The sequence below is a fragment of the Rhinolophus hipposideros genome (genome assembly GCF_964194185.1).
Source record: "Rhinolophus hipposideros genome assembly, chromosome: 18".
NCBI lineage: Eukaryota > Metazoa > Chordata > Mammalia > Chiroptera > Rhinolophidae > Rhinolophus > Rhinolophus hipposideros.
In genome coordinates this window covers 42,076,945-42,098,609 of record NC_138064.1, presented here as the reverse complement: position 1 = coordinate 42,098,609, position 21,665 = coordinate 42,076,945, and the positions used below count along the sequence as shown (strand labels likewise).

Here is a 21,665-nt window from a genome sequence, read left to right as displayed (position 1 = left end):
TAATAAATGGAAGGATAGGAGCCACGGACTTTATTACAGAAGTTATATTTCAAAGGTAAGTGATTTAGAATGAATTCATAACTTGAAGAATTAACTAAGCCTACCCTGCCTTGAAAAAAAATTACCTGTTGTAGAGTTCGCAATGTAACAGTGTGATGTCCAATTATGAGAAATTGCCATTTTTGGACTCTTTAGTGAATGTTTTTTAAGAGGCAGAGGTGCAAAATTTTATAACACAAAGCAATAATCTCAGAAGCCAAAATGATATTATTATTCACATCCAAGAAAGAATCATCTACATAGCAAGATTCTACTGCCCTTGTTCTATGCATGAAGAATTCAGTTTATCAATGAGTTTTTGTTTTGCTTTTTTTATTGTGAACACTGGCCAATGTTTAATTGCTTCATATCCATAATTGTATTAACTTTGAATAAGTTGTTTTAAATTAAAAAAAATGTTTGTTCTATCGCATAAAGGAGATTAATTACTAAAAGACAATAGCAATCCTTCGCTATCATTCAAACAGGCAGAAAAGCATGGCCAGCTAATGAGGATTCAGCTTCATTAACTTTCCTCAAATCTCATTTGTAATATAAAAGACCACCATATTCAATTTCCAGAAAGATAAATTCAATCAACCCAATAGGGTGTGAATTTGTTTATACCACCTTTACTCATTCATTATCTAACTGCAATCTCATGCTCTCTTCAAATTGCAATGGCATCTTCTTAAATATTTTCTGATAGAACTTTGGATTATTTTCAATTGAATAATCAAATTTTCTTAATATCCTTAAACCCATCACCATTTCCTCTTGGCATTATTTCAAAAAATCAAAATACAATCATATGTTGTTAAAAATTGGAAGGGATCTTAGAAGTCATTGGGTCCATCTCTCATTTTATGGAACGATAAACTGGATGATATAAAGGACCTGTCTGGCCATTAAAAAGTCAATAAGGAGAACTAAAATATATTTTTGCTAGAAAGAAAGGTATGCTATTGAATGATACTACAAAATTACAAAATACATTCCATTATATTTAAAGGCAAAAAATTCACATTTAATAAGTATACTGCTAATGAGGGCAATAATAAATACTCTAATCATAAAGAAGATGAAGGTTTTATGCACAACTCCAATAAATCTACAACATACAAAGATTTGCTTTTCTTCCCTCATTCTGATCTCCATATGATGTGCCTAATATATAATTATTTATTAAGGATTTGTAATGAGAAATCTAAGAGCTAAAGGGTCATAAAGTCATTAAATTAATTTACTTTAACTATTAGTATAAAATATGTGCTTACACATATTGACTGTATATTTTATAGATATATTTTTGCATCTATTCTAGTGTGTATACTTACTTAAATATCTTTATATTTCCAGTTTGGGATATAATTTTTCAAAAGATGTTACTTTAAAAGACTTTTATAACATTAGTTTTCTGATAAAAGCTTTGAGAGTTTCCCAAAGCAATCTGGATTTATGGAGCTGCTTTTCAGCAGAAAGGTGTTTAATTAGGTTGTCTCACACGTCTCTACATCTGAAAACCTAATCACCACCTTCAAACTCAAAGAACACAGACAAGTTGCTTTCAGTATTATCCTGTACAGAACCTTTGTTTTTTCCTTCCACTCATTTCCACCTTCTATCTAGGAAAACTTGACTTTAACAGTATTTTGGATTTTTTTAAATCAAAGTAATTAAGAAAAAAAAAGTCAAACAAATTCACAACATGAATAAACCCAACTAATTTCCTTCTTCTTCTCTTATAAAGGGGCATGTGTGTGGTTGTGTGTGTGTGTGTGTGTGTGTGTGTGTGTGTGTGTCTGTATGTGTAGTAAACTTCAAGCACAATAGGAATTTGAAAGCAGCAAATAAAAAGACAGGAACAAAGAAAGTAAAGAAAATAGAAAAATAAATTATAATATTAATGGATATATTTCAAAGAAACAGGCTGCAATATATAGTCTTAGATATAATTTTCTCTCAATTAGTACTCACATTCATTTTAGAAACCCAAAGAAAGATTATCAAGATTATCACGACGTACAGAAAGCTAAAATCTCACACCCACCAAAAAAGAAAAAGAAAGAAAATTAACCACACACTACAAAGAACTGATTAAAGTCAGATTTTCAGAATTTCATGCATTTTTAAAAATGTATGACTAGTCTGTAGCCCCCTCTACTTTGCCATGATATGTGTATAATATGTGTGTGTATATAATACATATGTGTATGTATGTATGTGTATATATATATACATATATATATATATATCCTGCCCTCAAGAATTTTACAATTTAATGTAGAAAAACACAGAAGAAAATTTGCTTTAAAAAAAAAATAGCATGACTAACGTATACTAATTCACTTAATATTCAATGGGATCCTAAGGGTACATAAATAAATAAATGGAACATGACATTTAATCACTTAGCATTGAATGCCAATCATGGTGTTGGGTAATTTCACAATAACCTTATCAATAGGTATTATCACTGAATTAAAGGTGCACACACCCTTTCCAAAAAGGGCCCAAGGTCTCTAGCTAATTAAACAGAAAATACATGCATACATATATGACACATATATGTGTATACATATATAACACATATGTGTGTATATACATATATATATATATATATATATATATATATTTTATTATGGGTAATGAAATGGATCTCTTAAGTGGAAGAAAATTTAAGAAATGAAGATGTAGGTGGTCTGTGCCACGCAGAAAAGAGAGACTGAAAAAGAGTTGATTTCAATTTTTGAGTCTAAATGGAATATGAAGACTGCATAGGGAAGAAGCAAAGCAAGGAGAGCTAAAAACTTTTACAGAAAGTTATTCCTACAAATAATGAATTCTTTCTAAGGAGACTAAATCCTGTCAAATAGAAGTTCATTTTATTTAGCTAAGTGTCTAGTTGGGTTTATACATTCAAATTTGGGAATCAAGCTTATTATTTTGAGGAGCATATGGAATCTGGGAAACTAAGTAGAGATTTCAATGTTTGGGGATGGAAAACTAGTGCTTAGAGAACATGAAAGTATTGACTTGTTAGTCATCTTCTTATATGTGAAAATATTAAATGTGATCATAGAAAGAGAATATAAAAGAGAATGGGCAAAGAATTTGAGGTCCAGTCCTTGAGAACCATCTGTTTGTTAGACAAAAGGATCAACTGAACCAGTGAAGAAAACAAAGTAAGAATTCAAGATGCTTCAAGGTGGTTCCAAAATGTACATGTCAGGAGTTGAAATAGTCGGGGTATATGTATTAAATCAACTCCCTGTGCCTGCAGGTCAACTGACTGGTAAGTTTTCCTGTGTTCTATTTAATAACTCTCCATTGTTTCTATATTTTCTATGTAGGTCTTCAAATGATAATAACTCGAGCAGCTATTTCCTTTTTAAAAAATGTATTGTACCATCTAACAAAAACTACACACACACACACACACACACACACACACACACACACTCAAAAATTCTGTCACTATACCTTTCAGAATGCCTCCCAAAAGTGTTACTCTCTTGTACAATGGTATCTGTTCTGACCTACATAGAAAACGTTAGTTGATTAATGATATTTTAGTTACAATTTCCTTGAAATTAAAAAGATTATTTTATCAAGTCACCCTCAAATCATCTGTTAAACTGAAATTAGATTCCTTTTGTTCTAATTCCTAATTCCCTTTGCCTGATGCTTTTCCTGCCAAATTATATTGGTGAGCTGTGTGCAGACCTCAAAGGGTGCACAAAGATTTAACCTGAAACTTTATAGTTAGATTTGGATAGAGAATTGCACTTTACCAGGGCTCTAACCCTTCATAATCCAAAATACTAAACAAGACCAAACAGGTAAAATAAATGCTTAAATATTATTAGTGTTAGAGCTGGAAATATTTCTGAAGTAACTTCAAACAATACACATTTACACATTATCTATTTTTTTGATGACTAAGGGCCTCATGACAATATCCAATTAATCTCTTCTAACATGTGTGTCCAAAATAGTCCTGGGCAAACTGACAAATATCTGGGATATTTTAGCAGTCTTTGGAATTAATAATTGCTTTCATTGTAGTTTGCCAAATCTTTTGAGATGTGTGGGATTGTGGGAGGTATTTTTAAGTCTTAAAAAAATGTAGCATGAACAAAATAAAATCTCATTTATGTAGTGAAACTTTTAATCTAATACATTAAAAATGAATCTAAGCAAAACATGTATTACACTAGAGCACACCATAATTGATGGAAATGCAAACTACATTACAGTGAGTATAAGTAAGTTAATGTGCTAACTTTCTTAGTTTAGAGTTTTCTAAATCATTTTGGCAATGACTTGGAAACCTTGTGGAATGCTTGAATTTTTATCCTCCCCTCAAATCTAACCAAAATCCAATATTTGAAGCATGTGTGTTATTAAAAACAAATGTATTTAGCATGCTAGTTAGGTCATTTGATATGTATTAACTTTATCTTTGATTAGCTGCTTTATAATCCGAAAATTCATTTTGTGGTCCTGAATGAAATCCAAGATAATATTTATAAATATTTCAAAATATCCCCTTTATCTATTGTGTGTATTTTATCAATTTTATTTTATGAATTTTAAAAAATAGAATAATATATAACTGCTTTCAGATATGTACCCTTATGTTCATTGCAGCATTATTTATTTACGGTGGCCAAGACATGGAAACAACCCAAGTGTCCTTTGATAGATGACTGGATAAAGAGGATGTGTTACATACATACAATAGAATATTATTCAGCCATAAGAGAAGATAAAATACTGCCATTTGTGACAACATGGATGGATCTTGAGATTATCATGTTAAATGAAATAAACTAGAAAGAAAAAGTCCAGAACCATATGTGTTAGCTCATATGTGGAATATAAAACTGAAACAAATGAACAAAACAAACAAACAAAAACTCTTAGACACAGACGAGTTTAGTGGTTACCAGAGGGAAAGGGGGGAGGAGAAGGCAGAAAAGGGTAAAGGGGGTCAAATATATGGTGATAGAAGAAGAATTGACTGGAAGGTGAACACACAATGTGATATATAGATGATGTATTATAGAATCATACACTTGAAACCTATATAATTCTATTAACCAGTATCACCCCATACATTTAATAAAAAAAGAAATTTGGCATCAATTATGAGTACTTTGCTCTCGTAGCAAATCCCCTTAAATGAGGAAGTTTATATTGAATTACATTTCTGAAACTAACCAACCTCATTAGAGTAAGATTTCAAAGTAGCTGCTAAAAGTCCTATACATCTCCACACGAGTTGGCACCAGTCTCTGGCAGGCTCTCCACTGTTCCCCCATGAGCTGCTCAGTAGAGCTGGATATCCGTTACCATCAGCAACCTTCAGCTGGGACAGCCTGCCTGCAGTGGTTCTGGTAGCCTTGTCACAGCACAAGAGCTCCTGTGATTATCTCAACTCTGCCCTTCACGATGACAAATGTCATCATGCTTTGTGCCAAAATAACAAATCACAAGTAAATAAGTTTCTTCAAGTTCATACAGAGTTAAGAAACATAGTTCTCAATTTCCCAACTTGGAACAGCAAAAATGAACTTTTTCCCCCCTTAATGATTTGCATGTAGGTGTGCATATGGAAATACCATGCAATGATTGAGGTATTTACACGGTAGATCTCAAGCTCATTTTTTCCTTAAATCTTTTTTTTTTTAATGAATTGTAGCTAGTAAGCTAAAGTCAAAGCAGAAACATTAGAAATCTTAATTAGAAAAAAGGGCAAGAAAAACCACTTTGTATTTTTATTTGATAAATGTTATGATACCTTTTAATGAAAACATAATTGAGAAAACATTCTCAGATTTTGAGAAAGGGCATCAATTACAATATTTGGCAAAGGTCAGATCAGGGAGAAGAGAAGCAGAAAGAGAGGAAAATCTTCTGTAGGTAATAAAGAAGAATCCTCAAATGTTATTCTAGAATGAGATAAGAGACTGAAAATACTTGATAGATGGAGAGTGAACAGGCCAAGAGAGCAAAAGAATGAGAGTAAGAGGGAACACGTGTTCTTCCAAGCATTCACGTGAACGTAATCATAATAGCAAAGGCAACAGTTTGAATTTCACTCTCCTATTTACACAAAGTATTTTATCTGAATTTTCTAAAATTTTTAATCAGTGAACTATACTCAAAGAATTTTTTTTCAGATATACAGTACATCTCGATTCAATGGTATCATTGATTAACTTTCATTTACAAAATCATTTCACATACAGACTATCAAAGACACTGCCCCTGGTTTCAGGGAAGCAGCTATGAAAGAGAGTCCCTGCACTGAAGAATTACATAGTCTCCTAAGACAGATAGATAAGACCATCAATATCCAGGTTGATGACCAATTGGGTAGAAGTGAGTAGTGTGCCATGAGAACACATAATGGAATGCCTAATGTAAAATGGGGTAGGCTTTAACATTAGGGGAGGACCCAGAGAGAAGGCGATTTCTGTGCCTCAAGATCAAACAGGAGGAGTTAATCAAGTAAGGAAAGTAATGATGTGTGTTCAAAGTATTTTGATTAAGGTATAGAATTTGGAATTGGAGGGCTGGTGACGAAAAAAGAGGTTAGATAATTTAGGGAACAGATATTTAAAGATCTTGCTTGTTATCAGAACGGGATTTTTTTACCTTAGGTGTAGTTAACGGCCTTTCTTTCTTACAATGTCAAATCTCCTTTCCATGACATAGGATGTTATCTCTTCCAGATACTATAATCATCTAATCACTCTCAAGTATTAATAAAACCTCTCTGGCCTAATGAAATTTCTATCAATTGAACATTTCAGTCCTACTGAAGTTTGTCCTGACTCAGGCAACGAAGCTTACAGAATAATTTGCACTATTTTTCACCGGGCTCTGTAACTAACCTCCTTCACTTGCTGCAACCCTTAATAGTTGGCTCATGGGAAAGACAGATAATGACAGAAAAGGTCTTCCTCATCTGCAGAGATACAATTTGATAACGGTGGATATGAAGAAATCCCAGTGCTAAGTCTGTTTCCTGGGAAGCCTTAGCCATTCTAGAGAAATTCCCTCACTAGAGATCTCTAAAAGTGACTATATAGAAAGGTGATTCCTTATCCAGCTAGCCTGTGATTCTGGTAATCCATAGCCAAGCTCTTTTGGTTAGGGACACCTTGATAGTCATCAGGTATCCTCTTCGCTTTTTATTAATACGTACCTAGCCTCAAAGTAAGACATTAGCTAAAGCTGAAACTAGACTTGGAACCATTTTGCAAATCCTACATACATAGTCTAACATTGTAACTCTCTTTAGGGGAGGGATACTTGGCACTCATGAACCTCAGTTTTGGGGCCTAGCCAAAATTCCCAGACAAGAAGTGTCTCATATTAACAGCCAGTTGAAGATGCTATAAAGTTTGGATTTTATCATCAAGACAATGTCACTGAAGAATTCTATGGCAGATGCTTGGAAAAATAAACAGGAGTGACATACCCAGGTAGGGGGAACCCTGTTGGATAATTATTGCATTAATATAATGGGAAGAAAATGATGAGACCTCAGATCTAACCAGGGTCATTAGAAATGGTGATTTGGAAAAGATTCAAGAAATAGCAAGGAGGTAGATTTGAGATGATATAGACCTAGAGATATTGTTGTTTATTGTTCTTTTCTCATGGTTCACTAGTTGGTTTGTTTGTAGATTTATTTGCTTTAAAGAAATAACAATAGAAAATAGGAATACTTGATGAAAAAGAGCAAAGTCATTAAAGAGTGGGGAATGACATCCAAATAACAAGAGATTACTCGACTTGAACAAAATACAGTATGATTCACCTGAGTCAGAAATAAAGGTGATGAATTTAGATAGTTATAGATGAGAATAAGTTGCTCAAAGAAATTAAGGAAATTCCCACCTGACACCCTCTATTATATGTCTGAATGAAGAGAGGTCAGTTGCTTTAAAATGAAAGAGGATATGGTAGAATAGAAAGAAAGTAGCACAGGTTTAAAATAATACTTCCTTTTTTTTTTCTTTTTTGGAGAGTTCAGTGACGGTGTGATCTAGGGATAAATAGATCGTATCATCCTCAATTTTTTTTTTAAAGAAAAAATATCCTTTTCTTATATAAATTGAAAAAAATCAAAGTACTGGATAAGACCAAACCAATAAATAATTGTGGTTAGTCTTAAGCACTTATCACATAAATGACTTGATTGTTGTAACAGAAAATAGGTTACTTCATTAGAGATTAAAATTTATGTAGAGATGAACCTTTATTAAAATTATTCAATTAAAAAACATGGTTATTGTGGCAGGATACAATAATTGTTAATGTTCAAAGAAAAAATCTAAAATTTAAGGTTAATTTATGAGGTGAATAGAAATAGGTTATCTTTAATTTCACTCTACCCATGGCTCTCTGAATAATATATATGATGGTTAGCTTCTTCAGAATACATTTCTAAAATAAACAAATTTTTACACTTCAAGAATATTAGAAGTGTTGAAAATCATGTATGTGCTACAACTTTGTGAACCATAAATCACAACACAAATGTAAGGCAATCTACTGCAAAGACTAGAATTGACAGGCATATGATTTTCTAATATATGAGGCAAAATAATGAACTACAAACGGTCTTTTTATTGTGTGGTAAAAAATTTACTTTTATGTTAAACCTGGTCATTCTCCACAAATTCTGTTGTTACATGGATGTGCCATAGAAATGACACAGACGAGTTAGAAATCATTTACAGAACAATTAAACATCTAACTACAGTTACCTTTAACACAATATGCAATAAAGTAAGATTTCCAAGAAGACAATTAAGCTACTTCTTTGATCCTTCTTATATCTCTTTAAAAATTATCTATCTATCATCTATCTACCTACTACCCAGTGATTCTAACTATTTTTTAACTTACCTTGTTATCTGAATGTCAGTGATGTCTAGTAAAAATATTACATACATATGATAATATATCATATATATATATATATATGTTTTATGTATAGCTATGGAATAAAATAAATGATACACAGCATTTTTTTTTACCCACATTGAAAAATACTTTTATTAAATGTCAGGGTCTGTAGTGAATTTGGGGAATAGAGAGAAGAATCCAAGTCACTGTCTTCAATGAGCTCACTGTCCTGTGGGCATCCCATTCATTGCTATACCCTATACACAAAACAGCAACAACAACAACAGTAAATGGATGTTATATTCTGTAAATCAAGCACTATGCTAAGCACTTCACAGGCATGGTCATACTGATGAGCATAACCACTTTACTAGCAGGTACCATTAAGATGCACATTTTACAAATGAAAAAAACCAAGGCACAGAGTGCCTAATTACCTAGAAAAGCAAACAAGAATTCTGTGTGAACCTGGGCAAGTCCTGTCCCCTCTCTGGACCTCAGTATTCCCACCTGCAAAATGAAATGAATGCATGGAGATGTGTAAATAACAAGGCTCTAAGATGAAGGTTGCCAAGCATTGCTGCACATTAGACACACTGAGGAGCTTACAAATACCTCGATACCACAGTCAGATCTCAGACCAGTTAAATCGAGTGTCTGGGGATGGTAGCCAGGTATTGGTGTGCATGTAGGACTTTTAACAGGCCTGGGTTACCGTCTAGTTTGGTATGAGAAAGGGGAAACAAGCTGGTCCCTTCCATTTACATTCAAACCAGTCAGATATATGGGAGTGAAAATGAGAGAGAGAGAGAGAGACAGAGAGACAGAGATAGAGACAGAGAGAGACAGAGAGAGAGAGGGGAATCGAACTGGCAACCTTTCCGCTCAGAGCTCGTGCTCTAACCAACTAAGCCATCTGGCCGCCCCATCATCAAATTATTAAGAAATTTATAATTCAGGGTGGAGACTTCTCAAATTTCTGTTGAAACATTTGAAGATGACAATTTCTAATATGAAAAACATGACAAAGAGGGTTTATTGAGCATGGCAAATGCAAGATGCAATATGAATGGTTCTCAGTTCTTCATCATAATAGTTCCAACTCCTCATCTGGATGGGAAACATGTGGTATTTGGCCAAGTAATTAAAGGAATGGGTGTGGCAAGAATTCTGGAAAGTGTAGAAGTGAAAGGTGAAAAACCAGCCAAATTGTGCATTATTGGAGAATGTAGAGAATTGAAAGACGGGGATGATTGGAGAATATTCCCAAAGGACGGCTCTGGTGACAGTCACCCAGATTTCCCCGAGGATGCAGATATAGATTTAAAAGACGAAGATAAAATATTATTAATAATAGAGTTCTTAAAAAAAACTTTGGAAATACTTTCTTTAAAATCCTAGAACTGGGAGATGGCCATTAAAAACTATACAAAAGTTTTAAGATGTGTGGAAGGCTCAAAGGCTTTTATCGAGAAGGCAGATACATCGAACAACAATCTGTAGCTTTAAGCTGCCTGCTAAATGTTGGTGCTTGTAAACTGAAGATGTCAGATTGGCAGGGAGCAATCGACAGTTGTTTGGAGGCTCTTGAAATAGACCCATGAAATACCAAAGCACTGTACAGTTGAGCTCAAGGATGGCAAGGATTAAAAGAATATGATCAAGCATTGGCTGAAATGCAGAAAGCTCAGGAGACAGCAACAGAAGACAAAGCTATCTAGGCAGAACTGCTGAAAGTCAAACGAAAGATAAAGGCACAGAAAGATAAAGAGAAGGCACCATATGCAAAATGTTTGCTTAATAAGAAATTCAGTTATGCTTAAATATTATACATTGCTTGTATAAAAGCAATAAGAAAATCAAAGGGTTTTTTTCTGTTATATACAACCCCTAATGTATACCTTTTGATACTTCAGTTCCTCATTGCTTACATTTTAGGAATACTGATATGAGTTCACACTTAATAAGTGTCATAAAATACCACACACACACCCCCGAAAGAAAGAAATAAAGGAAGGAAGGAAGGAAGGAAGGAAGGAAGGAAGGAAGGAAGGAAGGAAGGAAGGAAGGAAGGAAGGAAGGAAGGTAGAAACGAAGGAACGAAGGAAGGAACGAAGGAAGGAACGAAGAAAGGAAGGAAGAAAAGGGATTAATGTAGAGAAAACCTAACACACCGTAATCCTCTTCCTTAACACTATGTTGCTTCAGTGAAGTTGGAGTTTTCAACCCCCCTTTCATTCAAAACTAAGTCTACACAATTACAAAAATTTGTGTAGGTTCAAATTATATACATATACCCAATCCATTATGAAGATTTGGCTTTGTGAGGATTTGCACTTAATACCCTGATTTGGGATTCCTACAATTTCTTCTCATTTTCTTCACATTTGCAAGAAAAAGTTTGGATCTCCTTGCCCGTCATGTGAGAACCAACATGCAGACACAGATGGAAGCGTCCCAGACATTCCTGACAGTTCATAGCTGTCATGGTCACAGGCATTGTGTCCTCTGTGATGTCAACTTGTTCAAAAAGTGAGGTCTTATTTATGTATTTTATTATTTTCACTGACTTATTTTGCTTTTCCTGGCCTGTATTTGCTTCTTAGTTATTTGCATTAAAGAGCCAATTATGTAAGTATTGATTACATATGTGTATTTTGTCTCTGTGTTACAAAAGTTCATAAGAACAGCAGGAAACAGACATAATTTAGAAAAATTAATGAAAACAAAATGTCTTGTTAGGTTATGTTATGATAACTAATGTTAACTATTAAAGTCATTAGATTTATTTTATCAAAAAAACTGTGATTTTAGGGGCTCGGGTACATATAAAAATGTTTTAAGATAATTCAACTAAAAGCTTTTATTCAGATATGAATTATACTGGCTTTATGAGAGAAGGCTTTATGTGACATACCCATATACAGGGGCAAAGATTCCAATTGCTTCTCAACACCTCATCTTTAACCCTATTTACATTATGAGAGAGAAATTAGAAAGGATTAACATTTTTTCATCCAGGAAACACTTTCATATTGAGTTTTCCTCTTTGACAGTATCTTGTGAAGTTATTCATATTTGTATCTTATGACCCAGCAACTCCACTCCTAAATACATAGCCCACCCCGCCACAAACACAAAAGAACAATGTATGTCCACAAAAATATTTATAGAAAAAGTTTCATCACAGCTTCATTCATAACAGCAAGAAAATAATTAGAAACAGCACAAAAGTACATCAGTAGGAGAACAGATAAATAAATTGTGGTATAATTGTAAGAAATTACCACTTAATACAAATCAACACATAAATGAATATATAAGGTATGTTCTGTAAAAGACAGATATATAAAAAGAATGCATACTGTATGACTTCATTTTATAAAGCACAAGAATAACCAAAAATAATCTATAAGACAGAAGTCAGAAAAGTATTTGCCTGAGGTTGTGGGCAAACTACTAATATAGTTATCCTAAACTAGGGAAAAATATCTAAAACACATATGCATGTGTGTTCACACACACACATATACATATATGTTAAAAACACAATGCAGCAAAATATGGTATGGAAATTATTGTCTCTTTAACCTTTTCTTATGAACCCAAATAGAATAGATATATAATGTATTGTTTAGCAAAAAAGAAAGATGTAAATATTTATATCCATCTACCATACATAAATATATAAAATTCATATAAATATAAAATATTAATATATTCACACGTCATAATATTAAAAGGGTATACTTTTGAGTGTTGAAATAATTAGATCTCTTTATTTTTATCCCACAATCTTCAATACTGTCATTTCTTTTAATAGTAAGCATATATTTTCATTAAAAAGGAGTATTTCTATCTTGAAAAAGAATAAACACAACAGTTGAGGTTAGCCTTATATCTATCTTCTCCCTGATGAACAAAGAATATGACTTCTGATGCATTAATCGCATGACTTTCAATTTGAACCAAAGTACTCTACAGAATATTATTAAAAATGCATTGATGAATTTTCTTTTACACTGTTATTATGACTCTTCAATAACATACGTTTTCTGCCATAAAGTGTTGCCTGTTTGTGAGTATACCCTATTTAGAGGCTATTCTATATTTTGAACATAATGCATCCTGAAAAAGAGGGTGAACGCTGAATATGAAAAAGGACACTGTAGGAGGAATATGTGTAAAACCACAGAGTGATTCGGGAATATGAAGCGGTTTAGCTTATCTAACTGAAGCTGATTATACAACAAAAAAGACAATGAGAAATGTCGCTTTTGAAAACCTGCTACTGGAAAATGACAGCGCACATGCCTGCACTCAGGCATGTAAGTCACGTATGAAGAGAGATGTACACTTTATAAAGGTTTCTTAGTAAAATATAGTATAAAAAGAATCACAAAGTATATATGTTTATTAATGATTCAATCATTTCTAATACAAGGTGGTTCCATTCACATCTAGTGTCCCTTGTTCATTCACTCAGCAAACACATATGAAGGACCATTAGAAACCGGGCATTGAGAGAGGTTCCTGTGACACAGCAATGATTCCGCAGGGCTTACCTATACTGCGGAAAAGAGCTATCACCATGTACACCTGTGTGCTGAGAACTAAGCGGAGGAGGTACGGGTGTTGCAAAAGGCTAGAAGATGTGAGAAAGAGAAGTGTCCATTAGTAATACTGAAACCTCAGAGAGAATTTCAGTCAATCTGTGTTGTATATATTTTGCTTTTTGGGTCTTATAGTTTTAATCACATTTGTTTTCATATCTAGAGAATTTGTATCACTCACAAAAATACTTTACACAATACATTATGTATCTGAATAATCTGACCAATATCATAAACTCACAAAGATTACACAACAAATACTACCAGGTTACCAAACATGATATAAATTGATTGGACAGTGTTAGTGCTTGCCCACCTCTCTTTACCTGGAACTTTACATGGCCAGGTGCACCCATACTCCAGCTACTGTGAGCCTTTAGCTGTAAACTGTCTACAGCAGCCCCTTATCTGGAGAATCACTCTCAACTGACCAGACTCATCCTAAAGGTTTTGCCCCCTTCCCTGCCCTGACACCTCCTCCATGCACCCTGCGGCCAATGAGTGATTAACATGGAAATACAAAAGGCCAATCCCATCCCTCATCTGGGGCCAGTTTTGCGCCGTGGTTCAGGCTAAAGTGTTTAACATGGGATCAGGCTAAAGTGAGTCTTTGAGCTGCAACCATGTCCTTGCTTAGTTATTTCCTCTAAACTGTCTTGCTGTCCTCATTCTCTTAACGAATTTTCCTGAGAGCATACCCTGAACAAACAATAATTCCCCTCTCAGGCTATGCTTCTTGGAGGCCTGACCTAAAATTGATAATACCAATATGTACATACATACATACATACATACATGTATGTCTGTATCTATTTGGCTCTCTGTATCCATGGGTTCCACATCTACATATTCAACCAACCATGGATGGAAAATATTTGAAAAACATATTACGTTGTTTCTGGCATGTCCTATGTAGCTAGGCCTACGATGGTTGGTGCCTCTGTATTGAATATATACGGACTTTTTTTCTTATCATTATTCCCCAAACAATACAGTATAACACATTTTTACATAGTATTTCCATTGTATTAGGTAGTATAAGTAATCTAGAGATGATTTAAAGTATATGGGAGGATACACATACATTAATGAGAATACGATGCAATTTTATATAAGAGACTTGATCATCCCTGCATTTTGGTATCAGAAGGGGGTCCCAGAACCAATCCCCTACAGATATTGAGGAATGACTATCATTTATATGGATGTACATTTACAATGTGAATGTATATAAATAACCATGTATAATAAGTGCTTATTTCTAAGGCTTCATGTAACTGTTTGCTCATCATGACTGCCTCCCTTAGAGTGAGAAAGAGTACCTACTGAATCTTGACTCCCTTCCAACTAAATATTATTTCCAACTCAGTATTGTCTTTTTCCTATATGTGGGAAAATACTGTTGCAATGAAAATGTTGATAATTTTCTGTAACAAATAGCCAACAGTTAATCAAATCCAAACTGTACAGACTAATAAGTCTTTCAACAGTATTAAGTTCTCTAACCTCATGCTATTGTACATTGTATATATTTTTCACTCTTATGTTCTTTAATTGTCATTGATCTCTGTTATTTTAAACCCCCAAATAAGTAATGTGTCCTTTAAGGCTGATCAGTATAAGACACCTCAGTAAGATTCTGATATTAATTTCTGGACAGTTTGTTCTCTATCTATGAGGTGTTATCAAAAAATACAGTGAATATTTAAATTTAAAAAATTATTATAGGAAAAGACGCATTGCCATTAATCCCCCCCCCAAATACCCCCCTTGCTTTGAACACATTTATCCCATTCTTCTTGCCACTTTCTGAAGCAGTTCTGGAGTGGCATGAGTGTCTTTCATGAGTGTCTTTAGTTGCGCTGTTGTGGCTGCCTCGATGTCCTGAATCCATTCAAAACGTTTATCTTTCACGGTCATTTTGACTTTGGGGAAGAGCCAGAAGTCGCACATTGCCAGACCCAGGGAATAAGGTGGATGGGGACATGTCGTAATGTTTGTATTTGATAGAAATTGCAGTAACAGAAGCAATGAATTGCAGTAACACAGAGCCTTTCTATTGTGATCAAAAAATATGGTGAATGCTGCTGCCTAGTGCCATCCAACTGAAAGGCAGGGATCTTAATACGGGACGCTGCATGTGAGTCTTAGTAACAGTGTGTGATAAGTTTCAACTTGTTTGGTGCAGTCAGTTGGGTGTGAGCTATGGTTGAGAGAAGGTGTATGTGAAAGTGTGCTGTAAATCCTCCTCCATTATGACAACGCTCCGTGTGTGTCCTTGTGGTGCAAGGGTATCCTGTCCAGGGTGGGTTTCCCCCTGGTGCCCTGAGCTGCCCAGATAAGCTCTGTCCACCCATGACTATGAACTGGAATAAGAGGGTTGGGATATTATCTTACTTGTTTTCATTAATCTTTCTTAAATGTGTGTGTAGCTCACATTTATTTTGAAGTTTAATATTAGAACTGTCTTGGGTCTTTATGGATGTGTCTTTGACCAGAAATATGCCTTGGAAATAAATACAATTCTTGTTTATATCGATTAGCATATGGTAAAATCAGTTTAGTTGAATGTTATTTTCCTTAGTCACAGCTTCTAAAAACCTATCCATAATGTGGACTTACTGTATACATAATTTTAAAGAAATTTCAAGTAATTTTTCAACTCAAAAATGGTTAAAATCCAAATATTCTAAGCTAATAGAAGAATGTAGATAGCCACAATTATTTCTATTATGTCATCTTAAATAATACATTTCCCTATAAAAGTTTTTTTTTTAAAAGCAGATCTACACAAATACAAATTCAACCCAAATAATGTATAATTGCTGACCCTTTGATATATTCAAAAGTTTAACCACAGAAACCACACAGAGTTCTGATACACCCTGAAGTAGTTCCCATAAAAAAGACTCAACTAAGTACAATCAATTTGCTCCGGTAATTTTGACCTTTTATATAGGTCTTTTCTAATCTTTTGCATTTTGATAGATATACAATTTCTAAAATTCTTTGTAAACAAGACAGCTACTTAAAAGTTAAGCACATAACATGTACCTTAACATAAGCACAAATACATGCTTATACATTTGAAAATATAAGCACATAACATGTGCTTTAACATTTTTTGTTAATGTGTAAAGGACAATTTGTTTCTGAGGTAAATGGTATTTCTATTAATCATAACTTTAAAATATGTATTTAATGAAATATAACATTAAGATGAATTTTATGGGTTCAGGATTATTAACTAAATCCTGATATTTTATTTCTGGAAGCATACTTATAAGATCAATGTGACCTTATTAACTGCACATAGGACATACATCTTGTTATTTGTAGACAGATGAGTATACACACACACACATACACACAAACACACACACAGCGCCAAAAAATGTACACACATTTTAAGAAAGAAAAACTGTTAAAATTGTAATACTCAATATATACCAATAACAAAAGATGAATACAAGTCACATTTGACTTCTGCAATGACAAGAGGTGCTCAAAGTGGTTACCGTCAGCATCCAGACACTTCTGATTACCGCGAACTACTGCTTGAGAAACATTGACCAAACTGTCCATATATACATATATATATATATTTATATATATGCCCATATATATATACACACACACACATATGTTTGTATATGTATGTATGTATATATTATATATATGTATATATGTGTATATATATATACACATACATATATATTTTTGTATATGTATGTATATATATATTAAGGTACTGGGGGTGCCAAATATACATATCTATACATATATATGTGTATTTGGCACCCCCAATAATTTAATTCAAAGATTATGTTTTTCCATACAAAAACACTGTCAAAATGCAACAATTTTCTTATTCTTGCTCATGAATGAGGAAGGTAAAAGAGGCAGGTCTATGATCACTGTGAAATCAAACATTTATTTTACATTAATTGTGGTAACTTTTAACAAGTAACAAGTAACAACCAGGTGTATTCTATTTTATTTCCTAATTTGTCAATAGTAACAACATCACCACTATTAATGTTCAATAAACCAAATTAGATATCTAGGAGTTAAAGTAATTAGCACCTTTCAAATTAAATATTAAATGTATGCAAAAAATGCATATTTAATTGCAAAAAGAACGGTTTCTGCTGTTTCTTCAGGCAAAGCCTGAGGCTTATTACCTTTCCCTTCAGTTTCAGGAAAGCAGGAGCTAACCTGTGCGTTTGTGATATGGTATAATAGCAAGAAATCAAATTTAAAAGAGGGTAAAATTACTGTTTCAATAGTGACATCACTAACTTGGAAGAATGACAGCTAACTGGAGTATATTAAAATATACAGAAAGATATAGATATGCTTTTATGTGTATGTGTTAGAGCTGAAAACCAAAACAGGAATAAGGAATTATAATCATTCATTTATTATTTTATTAGCTCTATTAAAAATTCTATAGAAAACAAACATTTTTAACCACATGATCTCAGATTTATTTATAAAAGCAAACAAAAACAAGGAGTAAATGTACTGAGTGGAATGTATAAACATACTTATAAAATTATAAGAATCTCCTTACTTGGTATGCCTGGTGATTGTAAATATTTCTCAACACAGGCATTACTGGATTTTTAGGCAGAAAAAGCCCTTGTGTGGAACTATCCATGGTCCTACCCATTAAATGCCAGCATCTGTTACTGTGACAGGCAAAACACCCTCACACATTTGCAGACTCTCTTGTTGGGAGAGGTGGGCGGGAAACAGCGACAGGAGGGATCTCACATTAGTCCCTCATTGAGAACATGATCAAAGGTCCCGAAATGGAGCTGGGGTTATTTAGTAAACCTGATCCTACCCTAGTAGTTCTGTGATCTTAAGTAAATTACCGCTCTTCCTGTGCCTCAGTTTATTCTTCTGTGATGTGGGTTTAATAATAGTTGTTCTCAAGCCTCACAAAATCATTGTTTGGAGCAAATGAGACAGGGACAATGGAAAAGCTACATAAAATGCCAAGTGCCACCTAAAATTATAATGTTTTGTATCATTTAACAATTATCCTATGCTGTACTCTTCACGGTTAATTAGAGAAGATTTGAATTTTTTTAAAAAAAAGTATGTATTACCGTCTAATTTGAATGCAAGTGTACTAATTTGGAGGCTCTGATTTTTTGAGTTATCCAAGCCAGAGGCAATTCTAATCCTTGACCTTGTGTTACAGGCTTAATGATGCTCCAGTCACCTGCTGGTAGCTCAGGTGGCTAAGGAAAATAAGCTGGTACTTAGTGAGAATTTAATAACCCCTTTAGGGTTTGTTCTGAAAAATCCAGTCTTTTTAAACTGACAACAACAATATGCCCATTTTAATTTACTTCTATGGATTTAAGCAATTATAAATCCTTCCAGTTCATGCTTTGTTTTGTTTTCCCGAGTGTTTTTATAAATATATACAAAAATGTGCATGATATTTTACCAGAGAGGGAAACAAGTGTATACAAACCAGGGTATACGTAAGTACAAAACCCTCCCTTTTCTTAATTACTGAAGAAAATTCTTGGCCTCGAATGAAGCTTATAAAGCTGTCTAACTTTTAATGACAACAATATTCTGACTTGCTGTGAACTTGTGCTTCATACCTTAAGGGCAAGAAAAGGTGGCTGTCACTTTATAGAAAGAATGGTGCTCTATAACAGAGTGACAGAATTCACAGTCTAAGTGTGATAATGCAAGAATTACCAGAAACTGACTCAATTTCAGATTTGTTTCCTAAAATTGTTTCTTACTGTTTAAATGTTTAGTAAATAAAGTGCATTATATATGTGTATATATAATATATATGAAGGATAGTACTTAGATTCTATTTTTAACATGAGCTAGCATTTCATAGCATGAATGATTTGATATCATTAATAATTTATGACAAAGCAAACTTACATTATAAATAATACACGCTAATTGTTCAATCTACCAAATTTATGTTTTGCTACTTATATATGGATTATATGCAAATAGCTTGGATTCAAACACAAAATTCTAGTCAGACTAACACAACCACAGGTAACTTCTCATGTATTTTTCAGTAAAAAATACATTTTTGAATAAAAATTAAATAAAATGAGTTACCTGTTCCTATCATTCATTCACGTTCTAAATCTACTAGTTATAACTCTCAAATTAGTTTCAACTGTTATTTAAAAAAAAAACTATTACAAATGACTTGAAATCATTTTCAAGCATTTGATCAGTATTTTCACTACTCATCATTATCCAATTTTATCAGACCATATTTAGCCAAGAAAAGCCCAATTTATAAACAAAAATTATTTCCAACAATTACGATATAATTTCCCATATTTTTGGTCAATCAAGCAACTGCAGATTCAAGCACACACAGGCATACACACACACATGCGCACAAACACACATACAGCTTTACAGAAAATCCTGCAGATCACATTTCAAATGAATACATCTGAGGAAAAATAAACTAGGAAATAGAAACCATTCATGGATTCTCAGCGTACTCACTAGTAAACTCTCCCTGCCACTACTTTTCATTCGCGAAAGCTGTCATAAATCTATGTCCACTGATCCACTTGCATTTGGCATAGCGGTTGGTAGATTATTTATCAAAGGGATTTCTGTCAGACTGGGATTAAGATGTCCTAAAAATTCCCAAGTGCACAATTCATCACAACACAATTTAGAGAGCCACAATAGACCTTGGTAGCAAAGTGGAAGTGAGTGATAGGTGAACCAAAACCCCCTGTTTGATCTAAAGAAAGCAGACAACATATACCAATGGTGTCAATCAAATTGCCTCCTGAGCAGCCTCATGAATATGAAATAGAGAACAAACAGATTGGTTTTTCGTTGCTTGTTCCCAACAGTTATAAGAAGATATTCCAACGCAAATGAGTTCATTACTGTATATACGCCAGAAAAGTTCTATCTCTAATTCTTTCCTATAACAAAGAAACAAAAACAGGCATTATGTCTGAAATGGCGGAGGTTGTGCAATGTTTTCCTGCTGCCAAACTGCTCCCTATGTAGCCAGTGCCACATTTTTGCACTATGTGAACAAAATAAATCATCCTCTTTGTCTCTGAAAATTAACGAAATCAAGTATATTTTTGGTAGTTTCAGACCACCATGCAACACAATCTAAAAATATCCTCAACATGAGCGTGAATATTAAAATCATGTTAATCTTGAATTTAACAAAAATGAAAAAGAGCTGCCAACTACAAAGCAAATAGGCTTATGTACCTAAATTCTTTGAGATCAGCAGTCATTAATCTAACCAACATTTCTCAACTCAAATATTTTTTAAAAATCAACGTTTTTCATAGATGCTAATGTAAATATAATTATGATCGACAAGGATTGTACCTAGAGAATAGCATACACTATATAAGTATTTGTTGGATAAATGATTCAAAGAGCAAAATAATAATGGGTTCATCATTTCGTTTATTAAGCTTAGTTAAAAACAGCTCTCTTTAAAATTGTGTGCATTTGCGATAATTTGAAGCTTTAATTCTAATTTTATTCAAAGTATTCCTCATCTACTATATTTATTGTCTTGGAGAGATACATTTTTGCCCATGTTAACATCTATAAAATCCAAATGGGTATTACAATGGATGATGAGTTCTATAGCTTGTAGATTTTTTAATGCAATATTATACTGTGTCCTACAATAGATGGCATCCTAGAACATTAGCGAAATTAGTATTTCTCTGTCATTACTCTGATCCTCAATTGTGTTAATTGTTTCTAACATCCATTGTAGTACTATCTGCTGATTTCCCTGAACTGTTTTTTGCCCTTATGCTTTGTCTCCTCAATAAAACTGTGAGCTTCTCAGAGCAGAAACTGATTCTTATATTTCTTTGTAACTGTTTAATGCCTTACAGAGTGCTAGGCACATACAATTCTTCTATATATAATTTGGAGGAAAGGCCTTTGGGAGGTAATTAGGCAATGAGGGTGGAGCCCTCCTGAATGAAATGATTGCTTATAACAGGGATATTCAGAGTTCTCAGACATTTTCCACTATGTGAGAAAGAAATCATCATTATGCAA

General features: G+C 33.5%; 1 protein-coding gene and 1 pseudogene across 6 annotated transcripts in view; one reads left to right on the top strand and one right to left on the bottom strand.

Annotated features, from left to right (window-relative positions):
- The window catches only part of CACNA2D1 (calcium voltage-gated channel auxiliary subunit alpha2delta 1), a 469,014-nt gene that overhangs the window by 225,290 nt on the left and 222,059 nt on the right, over positions 1 to 21,665 (bottom strand). The gene's annotated exons all lie outside the window — the stretch shown is intronic.
- LOC308510238 (peptidyl-prolyl cis-trans isomerase D-like) lies at positions 9,531 to 10,793 on the top strand (annotated as a pseudogene). Its single transcript has 2 exons — positions 9,531 to 9,658; positions 9,930 to 10,793. The product of its transcript is annotated as a peptidyl-prolyl cis-trans isomerase D-like (transcript).